Source organism: Podarcis vaucheri, assembly GCF_965113315.1.
Source record: "Podarcis vaucheri genome assembly, chromosome: 4".
Lineage (NCBI taxonomy): Eukaryota > Metazoa > Chordata > Lepidosauria > Squamata > Lacertidae > Podarcis > Podarcis vaucheri.
The window spans coordinates 56500197-56525653 of NC_138762.1; the positions used below are offsets into that span (position 1 = coordinate 56500197).

At 41.3% G+C, this 25457-nt stretch overlaps 1 protein-coding gene across 1 annotated transcript in view; it reads left to right on the top strand.

Moving 5' to 3' along the window:
• The first annotated feature begins 11864 nt into the window (after positions 1-11864).
• The window catches only part of DYRK1A (dual specificity tyrosine phosphorylation regulated kinase 1A), a 101049-nt gene continuing 87456 nt past the window's right edge, over positions 11865-25457 (top strand). Inside the window, exon 1 of the mRNA XM_082221302.1 lies at positions 11865-12781. The gene's annotated coding sequence lies outside the window, so the exon portion shown is untranslated. The remainder of the gene's footprint in view (positions 12782-25457) is intronic.

Here is a 25457-nt window from a genome sequence, read left to right on the forward strand (position 1 = left end):
CATAATGTCTATTCTCTGTTTGCAGAAAGGAGAGAACCAGCAGAGGCTCCTGCTGGAAGAAGAGAAGAGAATGATTTCCTCTCCCCTCTGAACCATCTTCCAAACTGTCCTTGCTGAAATGCCCTCTTTTACACAACTATTAAAGGTAAGAATATAAGACCCAAAGTCCTCATTCAGTCACTGCTAGTTCAGACCCATTCGTGTTGATAAGTGCAGTGCTTTGTTCTGGGGGAACACAGGGGTACATATACCCCTAAACATTTTGTGAATCTTTGTACTTTTCTCCATTGACTGTATTTATTTCCCCCGATTTGAACTATAAAATGGTGATTTTCTTGAGTCAAAATGAGAATACCCCAAACTTTTTTTTAATAGAAAAAGCACTGTCTAAGTGTAAATGTCAATGTAAATGTCAATGTAGGATGTGGGCTAAATCCTCAGCTCCTAAATCTATTGTTAAAGTTTCCAATGCTGCAAGCTGCCCTCTTAATGTCTATCAAGGTTGACGACCCCACAAATGCTCCTCAGTCTCTCTCTTTCTCCTGTCATGGAGGTGCCTGGCTGACTTGGCAACATGCATCACTTTACACTTTTTTACATTGAAAGATAGAGCTGGCTATCGATCATCACACTTCACCCCAAAGCTCTGGATGATTTATTGAGTGACACCTACATTCTCCCTAGTGGCACTCCACAGGAGAATTCCCATGGGGTAGAATGGGGCAATAGTCCCATGAACATCACCTTCCCAAACCTGTCAGGAGAACTACTGCAAACTAGTGTTGCCCGTTCTTACTACTAATCCAGAAGACTCTAATTTCCTATTGTGTCAAGTGCCATCAAATGACTAGGAAAAATTAACCAGGTATTATTCTATACAACAAAGAGTTTTATGTGAACACTATTCTAGTGCTAACTCTATTCAGTGCCAGTTATTCACTATTTAGTCCTCTTTCAATGGACAACTTTCTGCTGCTGCTGTTGCTGCTGCTGCTCACCTGCCCACCCCCTTCCTCATCAAGTTCGGTTACTCCTTTAGTAAAAGAGAATTTTCTGTTTCAGAAGTATACTGCATGGAATATAAATTTAAAGAATACAGTATGTGTTTCATTAATAATAATAATTTCTTTCTGTTTTGGAGAAATACCACCCTCTTTCCATGTAGAAAAGCTTGTATCTACATTATTGGGAAAACTCATCCCTCCATCATGTTCCACATAAAAGTTTCTGTTGCCATTGTTTCTGCTGATGTTCTGTGGCAGGAAGGAAAATTTACCTCCCCAACACTGCATGCGCAAAGCAGAGTGCATGCAACAAATGGGCAGATTTGGGGGCTTATATAATAAGTAATTGTAGAATAAATATTGGTGGAGGGGTGGGTAGGTAACAAGAAGAGATGGACTTACACACTACCAGGAAACAGATAGTGATGAAGGGAAAGATTACATATTGTTGCCAGCCATGTAAGCAATGTGAGTCCATTACAATTTATTCTACTTTTCCTCGGGTTTAAGTGGGCAAGATGAAGGCTGTTGAATTCTTGCAATATAAAAAGGTAAAGGACCCCTGGACAGTTAAGTCCAGTCAAAGTCAACTATGGGTTGCAGCGCTTATCTTGCTTTTCAGACCAAGAAAGCCTGCATTTGTCCACAGACAGCTTTCTAGCACTGTATATCTGATATTTCCTCACCATCAGCACCTCATCACTGTAATGGTGTTAGAGGGATGTGATTACTCTATCAACCCTTACAATGTGGTGTAAAATATTGCTGTCAACCCCACCATTCTCTTTAACATAATGTGGCTTCTGACTCTTAGAAACCACATTAGGTTAAAGTTTAAATAGCATTTCCTTGTCTTGGAGCTGGGAGCTTAGCACCTTATCTATTTTGTGTAGCATTGCTTAGGATCTGACTGTATGGCTTGGATCCAGAGATGCCTTCCACAAAGGGATGCACTTATGCAAGGAGTCCCATCAAATTCTCCCAGTTTCCTGTCTCATTACAGTCCCTCGTGCCCCATCCACACAGTTTCAGAGGGTCCTTGGCCCTGAGGAGTGACTTTGACTGGGATGCAGGTGACTTGTGTGGGAGGAGCCAGGAAAGACCTGTTGCATGAGTAAAGGTAAAGGGACCCCTGACCATTAGGTCCAGTCGCAGACGACTGGGGTTGCGACGCTCATCTCGCTTTATTGGCCGAGAAAGCCGGATTACAGCTTCTGGGTCATGTGGCCAGCATGACTAAGCTGCTTCTGGCGAACCAGAGCAGTGCATGGAAACGGCGTTTACTTTCCCGCCAGAGCGGGACCTATTTCTCTACTTGCACTTTGAGGTGCTTTTGAACTGCTAGGTTGGCAGGAGCAGGGACCAAGCAATGGGAGCTCACCCTGTCGTGGGGATTTGAACCGCCGACCTTCTGATTGGCAAGCCCTAGGCTCTGTGGTTTAACTCACAGTGCCACCCGCATCCCATTGCATGAGTACTGTTTTGTATTCAGTGGTCTGTGTTTGCCTGAGCTTGAGTGTGGACAAAGGATTCTGAGCTCCTGTGTTCTGATTCAATACATGATGTCCAATCACAGAACATTTCAGGATTTGGACCTCTGCCATTGGCCCTTGAACTGAGTCATGATTCGCAGCTTGGAAGTTTAGACAGCCAATCACCAATCACGTTGGAGTGGCCCTGGCTTTCAGGAATGTATGTAAGCAGTTGCTTTGCCCGTTTCCTAGTTATGTAGTTCAATAAAGGTTCTTGCTGTTATCGCTGTGTCTTGCCTCGTGGGAACTCCCCTATACCTCAAGTATCTCTGGATCCAACCTTGTGATTCTGAGGTCAAGAGATTTCAAAGCATATAATAATAATAATAATAAATTTTATTTATACCCTGCCCTCCCCAGCCAAGACCTGGCTCAGGGCGACTAACAACCAATAATAAAACAAGTTGATTAAAATACAATTTAAAAAACAAGATTAAAATACAACATTAACACATTAGGATGCAGCCTATTCACAGGAGGTGAAAGGAAAAAGAAAGAGGGGGAGGGAATCAAACTGATTCTAAGCCAAAAGCCAGAGGAACAACTCTGTCTTACAGGCCCTGCGGAAAGAAATCAGATCTTGCAGAGCCCTGGTCCCATGAGACAGAGTGTTCCAGGCCGGAGCCAGTGTTGAAAAGGCCCTGGCTCTGGTTGGGGCTAATCTAACTTCCTAAGGGCCCTCTAGGGTGTTGCTATTTATGGCCCTTAAGGTCCTCTGTGGGGCATACCAGGAGAGGTGGTCCCATAGGTAGAAGGGTCCTAGGCCGTGATATGCTCATATATGCCTACTTTGTGTTGTAAAACTGGGAAATAATGGGTGATATCAGCTCAGTTATTTCCATGGATTTACTCTAACATTGGATATCATCAGGTATATCTTTAAATAATATCATGACTTTTTCTAGACTTTTGCTGAAGGTCCCAGCACAGAATATTATTACTATTTACATACTAAATTAGTATTTAGTATTACAGACTAATACTATTTATTAGGTATTATTTACATGTAAGAGAGCAGTATACCAATTTACTCTATAATTTCAGTTGTTCTTTCTGACTTAAGCATTGCATAAACATTCTCAAAATGTTATGGAACATTGCATTGAAAGTCTGCATAAATCGTTCAGTGATTATTCTGTTATATGCTTGTCTTAAACTGATTCCCTATAAATAGCATGATTTGTGGATAGCAACAGAAGAATCTCAAATATGACAGTAAAATTGAAATAAAATGCACAAGGAATTTGTCCAAATGTGATAGGCAAAAAATAATAATCCAGGGAAATAAATGAGTGTTGACGATAATATATCATTATTTTAACAACTTTAACATTTTGCTGTATGGCTTCATTCACAGTTGTGCTGTTCTGCTATGTTTAAGCATACATAAATGTCTCTGTAATTCAAGGTATGTGACCGACCAGTTATTTACAGTCCTCCTTTTCTGATTGGCTGGTTATAGAGATGGAAGTAATAGCAACCACATTTTTTTAGCGTTATTAGTGATAGATAAAAATAAAACTAAACAACTTGACCCCCTCAAATAACTTTCTGACTTAGTTTGTTATCCAAATATGGAAGCGGGTAGGTAAGCTACCACCAGAAAAAGATATATTGATACATGAATATTTGAATAACTCAAACATCTTAAGGCTGGAATGGTTACATTTAAAAACAGAGGGGAGGTGTTGAGACCATTCTTGACCGATACAGTTGCATCAAAATTAATGCTTTCATTCCTAGAGTGATTAAATATAGTATATATTTTAGAGATGGTTAATGTATTAGATTGTTACTTTCTTGCTGCTTCAGCAAATGTAAGACTTGAGTTCCCAGCTAGATCTAGTAGTGATAAAAGTGTTGTGAATGTTATTTTTGAAAAATGTTAATAGTTGTATTCAGTATTTAAGACAACATTTGGTGTGAAACGGTGTTAGTCGAAGAAGAGAAAATTTAACCATGCTTTGAAAAACAAAGAACAATTTGCTGTTCTCCTTGTTGCTCTTTCTATTCCCACTTTTGAATTTGGGTGAGTTACCTTCAGCCAGATAGATGCCATTGTCTCATTTCCCATCAAGTTTATTTTGGTTGTGTCAACATGAATAGTCCTTAGAAAAGATTGCAGGGAGGGAATATACTATATAGTATATATACTACATAGTATAAAGGAATAGCAATCACATGCACAATATAAAGTTAGAATTTGGCCTGTAGGGGATAGTTAATAAGTAAAGATAATAAGAAACACTCTGCTGTCCCATACTTGAGATCCACGCGAGAGGAAATGTTACTAACCTTAGTAACTATATTTCACAATGTGTGAAAGCGGGGCTTGTATCTTTGGAATCAATTTGTGTTTAAATAAATAAAAAATAATATTAAGGTCTGGTAGAAGAGTTACATTTACCTAAGACTCGCAGAAGCATGATAAAGAGTTATTGTGCAATACTTCTGTATTATTAATTATTATTATTGCCTAATGTATGTACTGTTAGTATGCTCTCCAAGGTAACCCCTATGTGCACTGTATGAAAATATTGAGAGAACAGTTCCTTCTAACCAGGTTGTTGATATTCATATGTGCCCCTGGCATATGGCAGTTGGTGGAAATAGGAATACGTGTATTGTGTGGAAGCACCAGAGGCACAATAGCTAGGTTTGCTCTCTGTCCCTTTCCCCTTTGACAGTGTGTTTGTGTGTGTGAGTTTCGATTGTAAGCCTGCGGGTGGGGACTTGTTTTGGTTGTACGTAAGTCACTTTGGGACTCTTTTTGGCTGAAGAGTGGTGTACACAGATGCTCTAAATAAATAAATGGACCAAAATTTCCTTATACATGTAGTAAGCTACGTATAGAACACGATGATAATCTTCCATAACAGCAGTGAGTGCAAATGTATGTAGGGTTATTTGTCATAGTAAAACAACAAGCATCTTCAGGATTAACTTTTAAACATCTGTTAAAAATCTTTCTATGACGTCAGGCTTATACTGAAAATTAAAGGTTTTTTTCTGTTTTAGTTAGCCGGTGAACTGTGCTTTAGTTTTTATGTAGGTTTTATTGTATATGTATATATGTGTGTGTTTGCTGTATGTTGTTTTGATCTTTTTAATGAAATTGCAGTATTTAAGTATTTTTTAAAATAAATATAAAGTATGGGCTGGCATTTTGATGGTGATATTGTTGCTGCCCAAACCAAAACAAAAGCTTACATAAACAAATAACACATTATCCATAATAAACTTCTATATGGAAGTATCTGTACCCTTATATAAATGTGCTATTTATATTGTGGTCTTATTTTCAATTCCATTCCTAATATGTAATTTTACTTTTTCACACCCATGATAGCACACTGAATTTATTCACCACAACCCCAAAATCTCCTTCCTGGTTATTCACTGCCATACTGGTGAATTTTATTTATTTATTTGCTGGCAAGGTTGACATTTTAATCTCTTATTTATTTAGCAAGTTTGCATAAATTTTATTTATTTATTTGATGATTTGTATCCTGCATTGAATCCAAAGATCTTGAGACAGGTAACAATAAAATAACAATGTTAATATAATCAAATAACAAAAACTTAGTGAAAATATCAAACCAAGTTCCACTGAACATCAGTGGGAACCTCAAAATACTTACATCAATAGTCATGTCTAAATATTAACAGTGTGAATGTTGTATGAATTTCAAGTTTCAAGGATTACAAAGCCAGGGTGCTGCAATGGAGAAGGCATGTAGTCTTCTGATGTATAACACCTATTGAATGGATGCTAGGGAGAGCCTTTCCAGCAGTCTTAACTCCGGGGCAGGATTCTACAGAAAGAAGTGTTCTGAAAGTATTTAGAATAATAGAATTGTAGAATTGGCAGAGACCCCAAAGGTCATCTAGTCCAATCCCCTGCAATGCAGGAATCTCAAAAAAAGCATCCATGACAAATGGCCATCCAACCTCTGCTTAAAAACCCCCAAGGAAGGAGAGTCCATCACTTTCTGAGGGAGTCCATTCCACTGTCTAACAGCGCATACTGTCAGAAAGTTCTTCTAGATATTTAGTCGGAATCACCTTTATGCACCAAGTTGTTCAGTGCTTTGGACTGGAAACATTGTGGCAGCTGGGAACCTATTTCAAATATCAAATATCAAATATCAAATATCAAAATATGGAATGCACACAGCTCCACCAAAATATCACTCATGGGAACTAATAAACTACAGCAGATCTAAAGATACTGGCTCCTTCCTCTTGCTAAAAAGGTAACAATGGCTTTATCCCATTGAAAGCAGTTGAACAAATTAGTTGAAATTAGTTCAAGTCCTGTTGTTATATGTAATTTGGTTCAAACCCCAACCAAAATATTCAATGACCAACCATTCTTGAAATTTGTCACACTCAGTGCTTTTCCCCCTAGAAAAATAGGTATCGGTAGTCAACATGAAGTTGTTACAGTAAGTGCCACAGTTTTTAACAACAAAAAAGAGGTACCGGCACTGCGTACTATTGAGCACCCTCTGAAAAAAGCACTGGGAATAAGTCACACAACTAACTTTAGCTAGATTATGATATCTATTGCTGTAGTGATAACCACAAGGCTGTGTTTGAGCCTTAGGTGCTATGCAAGTTGATAAACCAGGACTATATACTTGTCTCCAACCTAGGAATTGAAGTTGAAGACTGACACTTAAATCAGGGGCTAGGATCTGAGCTGGATCTAGGTCTGGAAATTAGTGCACTGTTCAGAGGCTTCATTCCCAACCAGAGGACGTTGTGTATCCTTTTCTGTACCTGAAGAGGGCTCTGTGATCTGGTGATCTGGTCCAAGATCAATGACTTGGCTAAACCTATTCCAACCCTCGGGCAATGGCATGAGCCTCTTGGTTCAAATCCTGGCTCCTCCAATAAAGATTTTGAATAAGGTCACAGGAGGATGTTTTTGTAACAAAATTAACAATATTAATCAAGATACAAATACTTGACTGAAACAATAGCTCGGTTTAATACAGCGATACCTCGTGTTACATATGCTTCAAGTTACATACACTTCAAGTTACAGACTCCGCTAACCCAGAAATAGTACCTCGGGTTAAGAACTTTCAGGATGAGAAGAGAAATCGTGCTCCGGCGGTGCGGCAGCAGCGGGAAGCCCCATTAGCTAAAGTGGTGCTTCAGGTTAAGAACAGTTTCAGGTTAAGAACAGACCTCCGGAACGAATTAAGTACTTAACTCGAAGTACCACTGTATTGTAAAAGGAGAAAAATGTGTTCGTAAATGAAACTTTTAAGAACCTCCTTTTTTCATATCAGACTTATCTGATATGTTGTTTGGCAAACACATGGAGTATGGTCATGACCCCACCTATGTGCAGTGCTAGGAAATAAATAAATAATTCAATTCAAACCTGCAAACAGTGGGAGAGAGCTGGAGGGCCATTGTGGCACTCAAGGAGACCCTCCCCATAAGTGAGGGTGGAGGAAGCCCTGATGTGACCACAGGCACAGGGAGGCTTTGTTTAGGCTGCTCAGCTTCCCAGCCTAATAGCTGGTGCACACAGTAGCACAGCAGCATCTTTTCTGTGCGTCTCCAGCTGGCCCCAGCACTTCAATTCTAGTTGTGGATATTTTTGGATACAATATTTTTGGTCTGGATTGGGGTGAGAGCAGCAGAGGGCATTTAAGGGGTGTTTATAGGGCGCTCCTCACTTATGCGATTTTTGTTTATGCGCGTGGGGCCCCAGATCATAACCCCTGTGTAAGTGGGGAGATGCCTGTAATTGAGGATTCAGCAGGCATAAGGGAAACTCATAAGGTTCTAAAGAACTAGATTTGAAGGGGTAGAGACTAAAATAAGCCATCCCAATGATTGAGCATATTCAGTGCCCACAGAATGCTGAGTATTTGTTGAGGGGTGGAGAATCAGTGAAGAAGGATGAAATGGAATATTCTGGAAGAGGGCATGGCCAGATTGCACCCTGAAAGGAGCATTCTTCTCTTGGAACATTTTGTCATCTTAGTGACTTGACTCAGGTGAGCTATTATGGGACTAAGGCCATGAGATTCTTTGTATACTTTCACAAACAAAATTGAAGGAATTATTAATTGTATTTGAAAATGGTTTGCTTGGGACAAAACCATGTTTTAAAATGGGAATCACTTTTATTTAACAGGCTTATTAGTGGAGTACCATATCTGCTGCAAAACTACTTGGATTCCCATAGGTTTTGAAATAACAGCTGTTGAAGACTCATAAATTTCCATATTTAGTATTTTTCAAATGGAAGACTATTGGTTGTTTCATGTTTGAATCTTTCAGTGCCGTTTAATAACAAATCCTTTGCATGTTGGGTACAATACATAATTTAACATAAGGCTGCTAAAAGCATTTTATAGTATTATGAATTTCATTATTACGAATCAGTAGAGTGTGCTTGATAGCAATTGCAACAAAGCATTTTGCACCTGATACAGTTGTATCAATGTTAATTAAGAATTAAGGGGGGGAAATGTAAATGTTACAAACAATGTTGAAGTTAACCCTGTAACATTAAATTCCTACATTATTACTCACTGCTGATCATTATTACATTTAATCTAGAACCCTAGTAATTTAGGATAAGGGGTAAATTTGAACCTTAGTGGAATATTTCTACACATCAATAGGATTGAGTGCATGGCTACAGTCCTATGGACATCTACTTTGGAGTTAGGCTGCAATCTATGTGAAGTCATTAAACTCAATGATACTTACATCTAACTAAACATAAACATGATTTAGCAACCTTATTAAATTCAAATGGACTTACTTCTGAGTAAATACAAGTTTGATCCGAATCATACAATACAGCAATGCCAGAATAGTGATTTTGCACATTGTTGGTAAACTTTGTTGTAGGTACTTAAGTTTTGGTGTTATCTTTGGGTTGGACCATTGTCCTGATGTAAGAATAGCAGTCAGATCTTAATCAGATTTGGAAAAGTCCCACTGAATCCAATGGGACTTGTTTCCAATAAGCATGCACTTGAAAGTTAACATGTTAACTTTAAAAATACTTATCAGAGACTTCTGCTACACTTCAACCCCATTAACTTTATGAAACAACAAGTTATTTGTTCTACCATTACTAATTTCTTTGCTAAATAGTAGCAAAGCGCAATTTATATGGTTTTTATCCATTTAAGTTATACTATTCAACTCTTCCAAAGAAAGCACTGAGTATTTCGAGTACCAGTCTTGAAGAACTGGAACACTTCGAAGAGTACACATGCAGTTTATTTTACATATGGAATGTTCTTTTCATGAATTTCATGGTGGGTATAAAGTGGTATACTTTGTTGTTAATGGCACTTGAGTCTTCAAAAGATTTTGAACACACCAGTAGGCTTGTTTAGCACTAGCAGCAGATTAATCTGATAATATATTTTAATAGGGTTTAATATACTTCAGAACTTTAGTAGATGAACATATTGGTAGTCCATTTATAAGGCAATATTTGTGTCAGGTGTGCAAATAAAAAGAAAGAATAGCCAGAGAACTCAAAAGAGATTTGTGGGTCATCTAGTCCAAGCTCTCCCAGAAGTATGAATTCCACTAAAATATTTGACAAACATATTCTTGTGCATTTAAGAAGGAGAGTCCTGTTGGGTTCTGACCAAAAGCCCTTAAATGGGATGGGAACTCTACAGGCTACTAGACATTGTGGGACCAAAATATTCATCATCCTTGACAATTAGTCATACCAGCTGGGAGTTGCATGGCAACATTTGAAATACCTCTGATTCCCCATTCCTGCCTTATCTACTCCACTTATATATATATTATCTTTTGACTTAGGTGTTGTTCTTAAGCTGTTCATGTTTCTTTGTGTCACGGTACCAGTTCTCCACACTGTAACATTACAGGTAATATGCCCATATTTAACTCTTTAGTCTTAAAATCTAATGAGATATTTTTGTTTCTTTATGAAGCTGAGTTTTTCAAAGGCTGCCCTTGATTGTTTTACTCTTCATTTCCATCGTTTAATTTTCTCTCCCCAATATATATACTTTTTGTCCTAAATAGATGTATTCTTCAACTTGCACTATCATTCTCTTCTTTGAACATTACCTTAGTTATAGCAGATCTAGCTAAGACTAACCAACTAAATTATTAAGTTTTTAGGGGTAGTGATTCTAAATCACCATGAAGCAATATGTTGCTCTGCTTCACTGTAGTTAAAGTTCATAAGTACGTCTTCACATCCAGTCTAAAATGGGTTGGCTGCAGGTTGCGTGAGCGAAACTGATGTCTAATGCATCATGCACTTATTTGATGGCCTGTCTTATTAGGGATCAACTGTGTTCATAAGATATTTATACAACCAAAAATTGGCAAGCAAATAAAAAAATAGTTAATCGGAGGAAGGCCTTGCAGATTGGTCTATGAGCAGAAAGTCAAAGGCTGAATCATTCAAATGATTTACACCATGAATGCCATTCTGTAAAAAATAATAATAATAAATCAAATCTAAGAAATTGGAGGGAGCCTTTTGGACTTGGAGAAAGAAGACTGAACAAAAGTTAAATTAGTTGGCCACATGCTTTCCGGTTGTCCCTAATATCTGACAATGCAGGTGTATGTGTGAGAAGGTATGGCATTCCTGTTTTGCCAATCCATAGGTAGGCCACTCAAAAATATTTCACTAGGCTCAGATTAGCTTCCGCAATTAGGTCTGGAAACTCACGGAAACTTATACTAAACATTAATTTGGCCCAGAACAGCAATGCAGATCTGTTTAAGCGCCCCGAGCGTCGTGTGTGTATAGAAATTAGGCATCCTCCTCTCCAGCTTGTAGGTCGCTTCGCCAATTGACTCGTACATCCCGAATACGCTGCACCCTCCTGCCTTGTGGTTCTGTGTATGCTTCCCGAGGCCGCTTCCCACCGAGCCAGGTCCAAATGCGAAAGCAGACGAACACAACCCGTATTGGGTCCTCGCAACACAGATTTGGTAGCGCTGAGGCCCGCGGACCTCCCTGTAACCTTGGAGCAGTCTCCGAGAATGAATCGGGCCTCTCCCCGGCTCCTTTCCCGAACGGACTCCCCCAGAAAGACCGCAGCGAGCCAGAGCCCTCTCCGAGAAGGCGCTAATGACAGCAAGAGCGGTGCGTGCCTCGGAATTTATAATATCACCGGACGGCGGGGAAGGGAATGAAGCAGCAGTCGCCAAGGCGACCAAGCCCCGCCTTCGGCCGTTCCTCTCCTCTCCATCAGCGCGGATTCCCGCCTGGGAGGGGCGGGGCTCTTTCGGCGTGATTGACAGTTGCCATAGTAACAGGCTCTTCTCGTCGCCATTTTGTCAGTTGGACTTTTTTTTTTTTGAAAAAAAAAATTCCTTCCCGCCCGAATTATAACTTTACATTGGTTCATCTCCCTTCGGATTTTTTCGGGGAGGAAGCGGAAGAATTACCCCGCTTTGGTCCGCGGTAGCGAGGCGAAGCGGGGTGAGCGTGCGTGTAGACAGGAGTGCTCCGAAGCGCAGTTCCAGAGAAGCCGGCTCGGCGGCATCAGCAGCAGCAGCGCTCGGGAGGGGGAGGAGAGCGGGGGGCTGACTGACTGACTGGCTGGCAGGCAGGGAGGGGGCGCGAGGGAGAGGGAGCGAGCAAGCGAGAGAGAGAGAGAGGGAGAGCGAGGAGTTCCCGGGGGCTCGGTTCAGCGCTGCGCTCCCCTTCTCGCCCGCGCCGCTCTTGCGCTCTCCGCTCTGCTTGGCCTGGGCTCAGGCAGCAGCCGGAGCTGAGGTGCCGCCGCGCCGTGTCCGGGCCCCGCTGCCGATCGCTGCGCAGGTTTGGAACGCGCGCCATTTTGTGAGCGATAGAAAATCTGCCCGGCCAGGAAACGCCGCGGATCCGCCCGCCGGGCCGGGCTGCCCTCCTCCCGCAAGAGGGAGGTGGGTTGTGGGCTCCGCTCCGGGGCCGAGGCCCTGCTCTGCTCCCTTTCTGCACAGGGCCCGAGCGTGGCGGACTAAGCGAGGCAAGCCGGCTAAGGAGGAGGAGGAGGAGGACTGCGGAGACGTTGGCTGGGCTGGGCCGCTGGCTGAGGCGGGGAATGAAGTGAACCCACCACCACCACCCGCCGCTCCTGCTTGCTGCCGCCGCCGCCCCCGGCCACCCCGTCCCTCCTTGCATCCCGAGAAAGGAGGCCTCGGCCAGGAGCAGGACGACGACTGCGGCCCCCGGACGCGGACTAGAGGCGGCCACCGCCCCACACACGGGTAAGCGGCAGGGCCTCTGGCAGCGGGGCCGCCGGCTCAACGGCACAGGGAGAGGGGCCGCTGCCATTTTGAAGAGGGAATCTTGGCCGCCCCGGTGGGGAGGAGAAGGAGGTGGCCGACCCAGCGGGAGGAAAGGCAGGTGCCGGCTGTCCCTCCACCCGCCGTTACTCTCCGGCTAGGCCTGGAAAGGCGAGGGCAAGCTCCGTCCGTGCTCTAAATCGTGAAGGTGACGGCTGAGGCCTGGGAGACCCTTCCCACCTGGCTATGGGATTGGTCCTGAGAGCCCGGCGTCGCCCGTACCTGGGCCAGGATGGCAGAGGGGAGGAAGGAAGAAGTTTCCTTCGTAACCCCCTGGGCAAGTGGCGGAAAGTCAGCAGCACTCAGATAGCACCTGTTGTAGGGATACGGGTGATTTTTAGGTGCTCCTCAGTAGGTATCTGGTAGACTGGTATGGAAGTCGGGTTTGGCCATGGGAAATCTGGTGTTTCCCGTCACGCCAGGGTCACTTGTACCCATGTACTCTGTCACTCAGGGAGGGTTTCCTTCCCTTGCCAAAGACGCCAGAAGCAAAAATAATTCATCTGAATTGGATGCTTCTGTCATGTGGTGGGGTGAAATCAGTTATCCCAACTATAATAAGCATCTCCCAAATGATTCGTTTCTCATTCTTTAATTGCATTTTATGCCAATCCCAAACTGCTTTCACTAGGAAGTAGATTTTATTGCAAAGGGACTTGCTTCCAAATGAGTATGCTGCACATTTTAGTTGAGTCTATACTCAACTAAATGGGTAAAGGGTTTTCCCATCAAGACTCTTTGATTAGCTGTCTGGTCACTGTTCAGTTATCAAAAAACAATCTATTAAGTTAACCAACAGATTAACTAATATAGTTCACTTGTTATCTTAATCTTATGTATGTACATGTACTAAAGCAATTTTTGAGTGTATGCTATTTCTGGATTTCACATAGACAAGAAGTTGAACTCTCAGGATGCAAAGGTGGAAGTCCCATTGAATTAAGTGGGACACCTCCCATTAAATTGAATGGAACTTCTGAGTAAATATGCATAGGATTGTATTGCTGACATACAGATGTTATGATGATAATCTCCTCACTGGGGAAAATTAGTTTAATATGAACCTGATTCTTTATAGAACTTGCCTGAAACTATTAAGAGAGAGAGAGAGCTCATTCCTTGCCAGAAAGGTTGGCACCTTAAGCCTAAATACTTGCTCTAGTACATTTGCTTGTTGTGTTGACCTAAGGACATGTTGCTGTGAGCACTCAGTTTGCTCCATCCTGTAATCTTTGCTGGCAAAGCAACTTTTCAGATGGGGTGCACTGTCTGCTTTGCATGTTTAAAAAATCTGTTAGGTGGTTATCACAGGTAATGAAGGCTATACATGTCAAGAAATTGTTCTGAACTATTCTGATAGAGAAATGTTTCATTTTTGTATTTAAATAGAGAAGAATTTATTCTACAAAACACAATGCATTGCAGATTTTGAATTTGAATGTTTACTGTGTTGTCAAGGGTGTACTCTTAGCCAGGAAGCTGTATTGAAAACTACAGCCTTCAGTACTGTATCAGTACCATCAGTTAGGAGAATAGTTCACTTTGCATAGCCTTAAATTTCAGATAAAGTATTAAAGCTTCAATTCTAACCATGCTTACTGGGAGTAAAGACTTGCTTCTGAGTAGATAAAGAACAGCACATAAACTGTTCATATAAACTCATTCAATTTATATATTTATATATTAAATTATAGTGGAATTCTTTCATTTCCATTTAATTTTTTTATTTTGTGAAAGCATGGTTGCAAACCTTAGATGCTTCAGTAACTGGAGTCTAAAATCAATGAATTACAGTGCATTCTTGTTCATATTTACTTAGAAGCAAGTTGAGCTGTTTTCATTAGTTTCATTGGTTTATTTCCCAGTAAGTATGTTTAAAATTGCACGTGAAAGTTCCAGTTAGTCATATTCAAAGTAGCCCCATTGAAGTAAATGGAGTTCATTGATTTCAGTGGGTTGACTCTGAGTGTAACTTAGTTGGATAGCACCCTAACTTGGAGCTGTCTTCTTTTGGACTCTTGGTAGGAATACCATTCTACTTGCCAGACTATGGTATTGTTTCAAGAATTATAAAACTAATGCATGTCATACTAAAATGTGTGGTATAACCCAGTTTTACTGTGTGTAAACTTTTGAACTAAAGTTAACATGTCTGTTTAGACAACTCTTCTAAACTCTTCTAAGTCTGAGTTAAATTGTCATGGTTGTTGTTTCACTGTACAGAACAGGACAGTTAGAAGAAAGTTAGAAAGTAGATTGGCATTGTGATGCCATACAGTAATTTAGACCTCCCATCTTCTAAAATACATTTTCAGTGCAATTCTCTGGAACCCACAGAGAAGACTGGGGGAGGGTTTATTATGGAGGAAGGAGAGGAAGGGATAGTTTCATTGCATGAGTGGTAGTATTCAAACTAAGTTATTTCAAAGTAAGTTCTGTTCAAAAATTCAAAGTATTATGAAATTGATAAAAATATGGAATAAAGAAAAGTTATATTTACAGTCCTATGCTGTGCATGTTTATTCAGAAATAAGTCCCACTGAGATCAGAGGGGCTTACTCCCTGGTAAGCATGTTTAGGATTGCAGCCTCAATATCCTTTTTAAGAACAGTTGCACAAGGTAAAGTTTGAAATTTCTTATAACTGGCTGCTACTCTTGTCCTTAGTTTACTTTCAAAGAGATTTTGTCAGGTTTAATATGGCTATGGTTTTTCTAATGACTGGGAATTTCCTTGCCTTAATCCTTAGTAGATATTTGTAATACATAGCGTTATGTGTTGGTAATTTTGGTATTGAAACTTGGGAAAATGAGTTTTAACTTTTGTAATAGTGACACAAAAGAGATATATGATATTGAATGAAATTGATTAATTGTACAGGTATCATAGTTTTATACAAGAATTTTGAACAGTTTTATTTTGCCTTACTGTTTTTTGTTTTCTAAAAACTTAATGAAAGTAAGTATCTGAGAGATGATTTCCTTCCCTACAGACCTTCTTGGGTGTTAAGCTCAGCAGTGGGGGCCATCTTGGTAGTTTGGTTGCCCTCGGAAGCTTGGGGGAGGGGGCAGGAGGTGATATAAGAGAGGGTATTCTCTGTGGAAGCCCCTAAGTTGTGATACTCCTGTCCCACAGAGGTATGTCTGGTACCTTTGCTGAAAACACCTTTCTACCCTGACATTTGATATCTGAAATGTATGTATTTAGGAATCACCATACTTCTGTGGCTATAAAGTTTTGAATGGTTGCAAACTTTTTAATGTTGCATTTTAAATTGTTGTGACCCACCCTGGGGCCTTAGGGTAAAGGGTGAGTAATAAATAAAATTAATAATATTTCTCTTACTAATTATGTAGAAGGTGCACAGTATACTGTATTTTTCAATGAATAAGACTAGGTTTATTCCTAAAAAAGAATGTCAAAAATTAGGGGGCATATTATACATGGGGCCATCTGCCCCCCCCCCCATTTTCTTAAATCCAAGTCCCCAAAAATAGGGGGCGTCTTATACATGGGGGTGTCTTATAGACGGAAAAAATACGGTATTCACTGACAAGTTAGATAAAGTTGAATTCTGTTGAAATTAGTGAATTCTACTGAACTCAGTCCTGTACATGTCTACTTAGAAGACAGCTACATTGCATTCGATAGTACTTACTCCTTGGTAGGGTTAGTATAGTATTATAGCCTCAGTGTATACAACTAATAATATTTTCTTTTGAAGACAGTGTATGTTGGCTTCAGGAAAAATTTACCTGCAGATCTTTGGGAACAAACATTGCTCATGGAGGTTTAAAAGTCAAGTCTGGTATTATTAAATCTGGAACACATAAGACATGTGTCTCAATAGGAGCTATGTTCAGTAATTTAGGAAAGTGAACCAGAGTTTCTTGAAGCATGGTCTAGTTCTAGCTGTCAGCTAGGAGTTCAGAAGAGCTTAACAACCTTATTAATGCTAAACTTTAGTAGTCAGAATTCTGGAATTTATCGTTGGTCTTTAAAGTCAGTGGTCGTAAAGTCTTACTTGCACTGCAGACGGACGTTTAATAGGATTATACAGAGGAAGGCAAAGTCTGACCATTGGTCATCTAGCTCAGTATTATGTACTCTGACTGGCAGTGGCTCTCCAGGGTTTTAAGCAGGGTTCTCTTCCAACCCTATCTGGAGACATCCGGGGATTGAAAGTATTCTGTGTGAAATCAGGTGCTCTATCGCTGAGCCCCAACCCTTCCCTATTTTGAAGCAAACTAAAGTTTTCAGTTAAGTGTAAAATGATGCATGTTAGCACATAAAATCTTCACATTATGAGTGATAATCAAAGTTAGACATACAGTGGAAAAATTACTTGACTCCATTGTTTTCAGTGGGTCTGCTCTGATTATGATTTAATTGGCTATCTCTCAGTTGTATGCTGTTGGATGTTCAAACTGGTAGTAGTGACTAAACAGGAAAGGGAATGTGGGGTCCTGGTAGATAGCTCAATGAAAATGTCAACCCAGTGTGCGGCAGCTATTAAAAGGGTGAATTACATGCTATTCGTTGTTAGGAAAGGGATTGAAAATAAGATAACTACTATTGTAATGCAGTTATACTATGTATGCTATGGCCAAACATGGATTACTGTGTACAGTTCTGGCCACCACATTTCAAAACCCATACTGTAAAGCTGGAAAAGGTACAAAAAAGGCCATCCAGAATGATCAGAGGGCTGGAACTCATTTACTATGAGCAGTGTTAGAAATTAGCCAGGTGCCAGGTATGTTTTGCAACTGGTGCAGGTCCAATTGCGACCACATAGAGACATCTCCTCCTGGCTGGCCTCTCCAGCTTGCTTAAGCAGGTAAGCAGAATAGATTATTTATTACATTTATATTCTACCTTTTTCCTCCATGGAGTACATGGTTCATCCTGCTCCTCAGTTAATCCCTACAGTGACCCTGTGTTAAGAGGCTGTGATTGACTCCAAGGTCGCTCAGTGAGCTTCATGACTGAGTGGGGATTTGAATCCTGATCTCCAAAGTCCTAATCTGACACTCTAACCACTACACCACACTGGCTTCCTAGGGTACTTCTGTTATGGGCAGCTATATAAATCAAGTAGGTAAATAAACATGGGGAAAGCAAAATGTCAGTTAGAGAAGGATCTGATTTTTTTTTTGTAAGTTCAATTTTGTTTTATTCTGGATTGTTATATTTGATGTTTTAATGTGTTGTAAACCACTTTGACGCAGGTGGCACTGTGGGTTAAACCACAGAGCCTAGGACTTGCTCATCAGAAGGTCGGCGGTTCGAATCCCCGCAATGGGGTAAGCTCCCATTGCTCAGTACCTGCTCCTGCCAACCTAGCAGTTCGAAAGCACGTCAAACTGCAAGTAGATAAATAGGTACCGCTCCGGCGGGAAGGTAAACCGCATTTCCGTGCGCTGCTCTGGTTCGCCAGAAGTGGCTTAGTCATGCTGGCCACATGACTCGGAAGCTGTACGCCGGCTCCCTCGGGCAATAAAGCGAGATGAGCATCGTAACCCCAGAGTCGGTCACGACTGGACCTAATGGTCAGGGGTCCCTTTACCTTTACCTAAACCACTTTGACATTCTTCTTTAAAATATAAAGCAATATATAAATAAAATGAATAATGATATTATTCATAATAAACGTCACTAAGGGGGGATTCTGTTGTGGCGATCATAACCCAGGTTGAAGGTGCCATTTGGCGATTTGCTTACTTATCTGCATTTCTAAAACTGACTATGAGAAAAGGCTACAATGTTTCAGACTTCTCAGTTGAGGAAAAAAAGGTGGCCAAGGGGCGACAAGAGGGATCTATATAAAAGCATGCATATTTTGGAGTACTGGATAGAGAGAAATCTTCTCTCCCCTCCTAATTCTAGGGGTTTGCAAAAGATTCAAGCTAGACGAATGAGAGTACTTCATAAAATGCACAATTAATTTATAGAATTTGCTGTCACAAGATGTGGTTGGCCACTATTTTACATAGCTATAAAAGGGGATTAGACGAATTCATAGAGTATAAGCCTGTCAATGGCCACTAGTCATTGATGGCTATATGGAATTTCCAGTATTAGTGGTAGTATGTGTTTAAGTATTCGTTGCTGAGGAGCATCAATGGGATAGTGCTGTTGCCTTCAAGCCTGGCTCTGGAATTCCAAGAGGCATCTCAATGCACTGTGGGACATGGGAAGCTGGACTATGTGGACCTTTAATCTCAGATGGTAGAGTTCAATTTAGGTTCACAAGTTATTTACGAGTATTTTTTGTTAATATACAGTGGTCCAGTCTGCATGGCATATTAATCTGTAGCTAACAACAAACCATGGTGTAGTTAATGGGCAGCGTACTTGCATATGCTCCAATAAAGCTCTTGCTCTGCTCCTATCCCACTCACACTGCATCATTGGAAAACAAATATGTGATGTCTGAACCCAGGCTTTCAGTTTCTTTCTCTAAATGAACAGTGAGCAGTAAGTCAGGAATAAACCTTTATTATTGCTTGTGGCTTGTTCGGGGAGAAACCGAAAGCCTGAGTTCAGACATAATCACAAAGCCACACTCTGGCTTGTTCTCAACAGTGCAGAGTAGCAAGAGTGGAACAGCAGCAGAATGAAAAACTCTTGAGCAATGTGCACTACTAGCATGTTGTGTGTTCACTTTAAACCATGTTTTGTTTTGAGTTGTTGTTGAACATGACATGTGAACTTAGCCATTGTAGAACTTCAGTAAAATGCATGGGTTGGAAAAGGGGATTGAATATATATATATATATATGATAGGCCTTAAAGACCTTAAGTATACAGTCGTACCTTGGTTGCTGAATGCCTTGGAAGTGAATGTTCCGGTTTTGAAAAAAATTTCAGAAGCTGAACATCTGGTGTGGCTTCTGTGGATTCCAATTGGCTGCAGGATGCTCCTGCAGCCTTATCGGAAGCCGTGTCTTGGTTTTTGAGCAGTTCTGAGAGTCAAACGGGTTCCCGGAATGCATTCTGTTTGAGAACCAAGGTCCATGTGTACTTAATTGGAATTGTGTTTTTGGATGTGATTCTGTATATAGCTGTGATTTCTGCATTGCTGGGGTGAACTAGATGACCATTTGGTCCCTCCCAACTCTACAATTCTATGACTCTGTATTAAGTTATGGCCACTGCCTTAGCTGGTTTAAAAAGAAGATTCAAAACACTATCCGTAGCAATTGGCCATGATAGTAAAATGGAACCTCCAAGTTGTTCTATGCTGATGAGCTTACTGGAAGCATGTGACTGATCACTGTGGAAAAGGAATGCTGTCTTATATGGACTGTTGATCTGATTTAGCAGTACTGCTCTTATGATCAGACTGTAAGCAGTTTTTTTTAAAGGAATTGTCTTTGAATTAAGTTTAAAATCTGAGTATGAGTGAATTAAACTGAAACTTTAATTTTTAGAAGAGAACAGGTCATTTTAAAACCCTGCCAGTCAACTTGTGGTCTATCTTTTCCTTTTCCTTTACACAAATGCTCGCTAATCATTCAAAGTCCCTTTACCTGGTTTCTGTCCCTTCACAATTATTAATTTTTCTATCCCTGCATCAGCTCCACTTGTCTTAATCTCCTTCACTCTAACCATCAGGGACCCCCTATCTTCCACATTTGCAAACTGTGTTGCTATTTTTCTGACTCCCCATCCCAGTTCTCAGTCCCATTTTGCCTGGGGACAACATGAAAAAGGGGGAATGTCAAATTGTAGTTAGTTAATTGGAGAAAGGCCAGTGACATAGGACAGTCCATCCCTTTAGTATGAATGAAACTTTGTTCCCTGGCAGGCAAATGCAAGAATTAAATACTTCCGTAGTTGCTCTGTCTAAACATAGAATGTAGTTATGATCAACCATGCTTTATATATTATGTAAGCTACAAAAAAGTAACAAAAGTATCTGAAGAAGTGTGCATGCACACAAAAGCTTATACCTAAAACTACTCAGTTGGTCTCTAAGGTGCTACCTTATAATTTGTAAATTCTTTTGGAAGGATTCTTTTAAAGACTTTCTTGGCTCATATAACTTTTTTGAAGACTTGATTCTTTTAAGGGAGTTTTTAGTTTTTTAAGAGTCTTTTTAAAGAATTGTTTTAATTTATTTTGACAAAAGTAACAGTAACTGATAATTTTTGTGAAAATATATTTACAACTTCATTATGAGTAGAAATAGCTCCTAAAATGTTTTTAAATTCTATTAATGAATTTGACTGCTCTTTGACTTGTGTGACTTTTCTTGCTTATTATTGAATATTCAAATTTAGAACTGACTGCTTTAGTGAACAAAAAAATATACAGGGTCATGCATGCAGGGATTTCATGCACTACCTGTAGGTTCATGAGGGGAGGAGGATCTGGAACTTCTGAAAGTTGCGTCTGTTTTAGTTAGCTGATTGGGGTGAAGCGGTTATCTATAGGACAAAGTTGCTGGCTATAGAGAAAAGCTGAAAACACTTTTCAAAAGGCAGTTCCAACTCATAAGGCGGGAGGAGTAGGTATTGTACTGGGAAAATGTTTGCAGAGTCAAGAAGCAAAGCAGGAATGGGCCTGAGTAGAATGAGTTGGAAAATATATGAGCTGTCTGCAGTAGGTGGTTGTAGGTGGCGCACAGTGCTTTTTCTTTCTGAGATAGAACCTGTATCTGGACTATACAGTGCAGAATATAGATGCAAGAAAAGACTAGTAGAGTCTTCTGCTCTGGTGCATAATTCTTGTTCACAATTATTGGTATGGATAATTCTCTTGTGAACTAGAAAAGTGTAGCTGTTTTGCAGCTGAACTAGTTCTGCCTCCCAGCATCCATGTGTGGCATCTGTTTGTCTTTAAGTGTGAGCACATGTGTAGGTATTGCTCTTTAAGTGTTCAGTGCATGGACACTTGGGGTCAGTGTTAGACATTCAGATATATAATCTGATTGCTAAATGGCACCTTAAACCTGGGTTATGGTCACCACAATAGAATATCTAGGCACCATTTTTCCCCAGTGGGGTGTTGTTATTGTCATTACAGTATTATTAATTTCATTTCTACACTGATTTATATTTTGAAGAACAAATCTCAAAGCAGTTTACAACACATTAAAATATCAAACAATATAGAATAAAACAAGCCCAGGCTTCAAGGAAAATATTTCAGATCCTTCTCTAAGTGACATTTTGCTTTCCCTAGTTGCCAGCCTGTCACCCAGAGATTTTTACGTGATCACAATTGGACCTGTGCCAGCCGCAAAACTTGTCTGGTGCCTGACTAATTTCTAACACTGCTTGGGGTGGAGGGATATTGGTCATGAAATATTAAGGGTGCAGCTACCAACATGACCCTGCTCCTCCATTGATACATGAGAGCCCTTCACATGAGTAACGTGTTGAGAGTTCAGTTTTTCTGTGAAAGGAATCTTTAGTATTGAGGAGCATTTCGTTATGTGAAGTAGTATGGCCTAGATCATGGGTAGGCAAACTAAGGCCTGGGGGCCGGATCCGGCCCAATCGCCTTCTAAATCCGGCCCGCGGACGGTCTGGGAATCAGTGTGTTTTTACATAAATAGAAAGTGCCCTTTTATTTAGAATGCCTCTCTGGGTTATTTGTGGGGCTTGCCTGGAGTTTTTACATAAGTAGAATGTGTGCTTTTATTTAAAATGCTGGGTTATTTGGTGGGGCATAGGAATATGTTCAATTCCCCCCCCCAAAAAAAATAGTCCGGCCCCCCACAAGGTCTGAGGGACAGTAGACCGGCCCCCTGCTGAAAAAGTTTGCTGACCCCTGGACACTCCCTAGGTGAGAATTAGGCCAGAGTCTGTTAATATCGGGCTACGGTCACGCACAATGGATAGGAGTAAGATGCAGAGCCAGTAAAACTACTTTGGCATAAGGACGCCTTGAATAATGTGTCCAATTCTGGACACCACAATTTAAGAAGGATCTTGACAAGCTGGAACATGTGCAGAGGAGGGCAACCAAGATGATCAAGGGTCTGGAAACAAAGCTTTATGAGGAACGATTGAAGGAGCTGGGTATGTTTAGCCTGGAAAAGAAGAGATTGAGAGGAGATATGATAGCCATGTTCAAATATCTTAAGGAGTGTCACATGGAAGAGGGAGCATGCTTATTATCTTCTGCTCTTGAGGGTAGGACTCAAGGCAATAGCTTCAAGTTACAAGAAGGGATATTCTGACTAATCATGTGAAAAAACTTTCTGACAATAAGAGCTGTTTGGCATTGCAACAGACTCCCATGAGAGGTGGTGGACTCTCCTTCCTTTTAGGTTTTTAAGCAGAGGTTGGATGACCATCTGTCATGGATGCTTTAGCTGAGATTCCTGCATTGCAGGGGGTTGGACTAGATGACCCTTGGTTCCCTTCCAACTCTTAAGATTCTATGAGGCCTATAGTTTCCCATGGAAAGAGCAAGACTTAAGCTCTTTGTGGGAATCTTTCTATGGCTGATGATACCGATATATGGTCTGGCTCAGACAAGTGTTCAGAATTCCTCAGGCATGTTTTGTGACTGGCATGGGTCCAATTGCGACAAAGTGGAGATTTCTGGATGCCAGGTTGGTGACTGACATCTCAGTCTGGCTGGGTGAGGCTCCCACATGAGCCAGGAGACTCGTGTGCAGCAAAAGACACACGTCTTGTGCTTTTGCATTTCTGTGCGGGCAGCAAACTTTGCTTCTGTGCTGCCGGACAAGCTGCGATCCTAGGCACACTTTCTTGAGGGTAAAAATGTCCCTCTGGACTTGAAGTATGGGGCATACTTCCAAGCAAATGCACCTAGGGAAAAAGAAGGGGAAGCACGTTCACCTTTGTGCCTACACTGCCAAGCTTGCCCAGCCCTGTCTTTCATGAGGCAGTTGCTTGGCACCTTGGAGCAGCCACGCTGGACCAGCCAGGCCTCCCTGAGAGGCATCTCTCTCTCTCTCTCCCTCCCTCCGCCCCCCCTACGGTTGCAGTATTAGTTCATGTGGTGCTGGTGGTGGGGAAGCTATAATTTGTAAAACATGCAACTGAATTGTTAAATATATTAACGTTGACGGTGTATTTACTGTATTGTTTTGCAATCTTGCCACCCCTCCCCCCCCGCCCCAGGTGTATAGACATTCTGTTGTGGTGACTGAAACCTAGATTTAAGGTGCCATTTGGCGAATAGCTTACATATCTGAGTTTCTAATGCTGGTTCAGATGTTCTGCAATCAATGTTTGGGTTATTGAAAGTAAGCTGTAATGAGCTCTGGGCTTATACATTCACCACTCCTCCTTGTCTGTATGCAAGAAAGAAAGAGAGTGAAGGCTCCTGCTTCAATTTTAGATCAAACCACTGTTTCAAATTATGTATGGGCTTGGGTTATTATGCCTTGTTTTACCCAAAGTTTAAATAAACTAAGAACACATTGTGATTTCATATCCTGGTTTGTTCAGTAACTTTGGTTAGAACAAGCCACAGTTCCCTAGATTTGAATGTGACATGGAATTGTGGTTAGTTCTAGAGTAAAAGTGGAAGCTTTCACTCTTCTTGCACATAAAAAAAGCAGGGAAGGGAAGCCCATAAGCTTTTGCTGCAACTTGTTCCCTGTCACCTGAACCTAAATCTATAGGACCTAAATCTAATCTAGATTTTAGGTGATGTTCTGAACTGGTGATTAATATCAGATAATGTTACTTGACACAATAGTTGTATGTAATATTTTCAGATCTCCTTTCATATAGAGGTAACCGTGTTTCAGAAAGCTTTTAATGTTTGATCCTTTAATGTTTTCCATTATACTTCATTGGAAACTGCCAGAATGGCTGGGGCAACCTAGTCAGATGGATAGGGTACAAGAAATATATTCTTATAATTGCTATATACCATATTTTTCTCTCTATAAGACGCACTTTCCCCCTCCAAAAATTAAGGGGAAATGTGTGTGCGTCTTATGGAGCGAATGCAGGCTCCATGGCTTCAGGGATAGCTGCCAAAAGCCTCCAGAGCTCCTGCTGTGCTGCGGAGGCTTCGCGTTGCTTTCGCTGAAGCCAGGAGAGTGAGAGGGATCGGTGGGCACTGATCCCTCTTGCTCTCCTGGCTTCACTTCGCTGGAGAGGCGCTGTGCAAATTTCCCTCTCTGTGCAGCACCCCTTCAGCGAAGCGGGAGGAGAAATGGAAGGGGCTCCGTTTCTCCTGCCGCTTCGCTGAAGGGGCGCTGCACAGAGAGGGAGAGAATTTTTCTTTCTTGTTCTCCCCCTCTAAAACTAGGTGTGTCCTATGGTCGGGTGCGTCCTATAAAGCGAAAAATATGGTATATAGCAGGGGTCTGCAACCTTTAAGACAAAAAGAGCCACTTGGATCCGTTTCCGAAGAAAAAAAACCTGGGAGCTGCAAAACCGGGAAGGTGACCTCGGGACGGTGCGTGACTAACGCACGCACCGCCCCCATGCGACATCACAGCCAGTACAGCGCCTGCCACAGTGGGGAGTGTCGGGGCGCACAATGCGCCTCCTTCCCTCGCTAGTATCCGCCCCGGAGCCGCGGCAAAGGTGTAAAAGAGCCACATGCGGCTCCGGAGCCACGGGTTGCAGACCCCTGGTATATAGTCTTCCAGT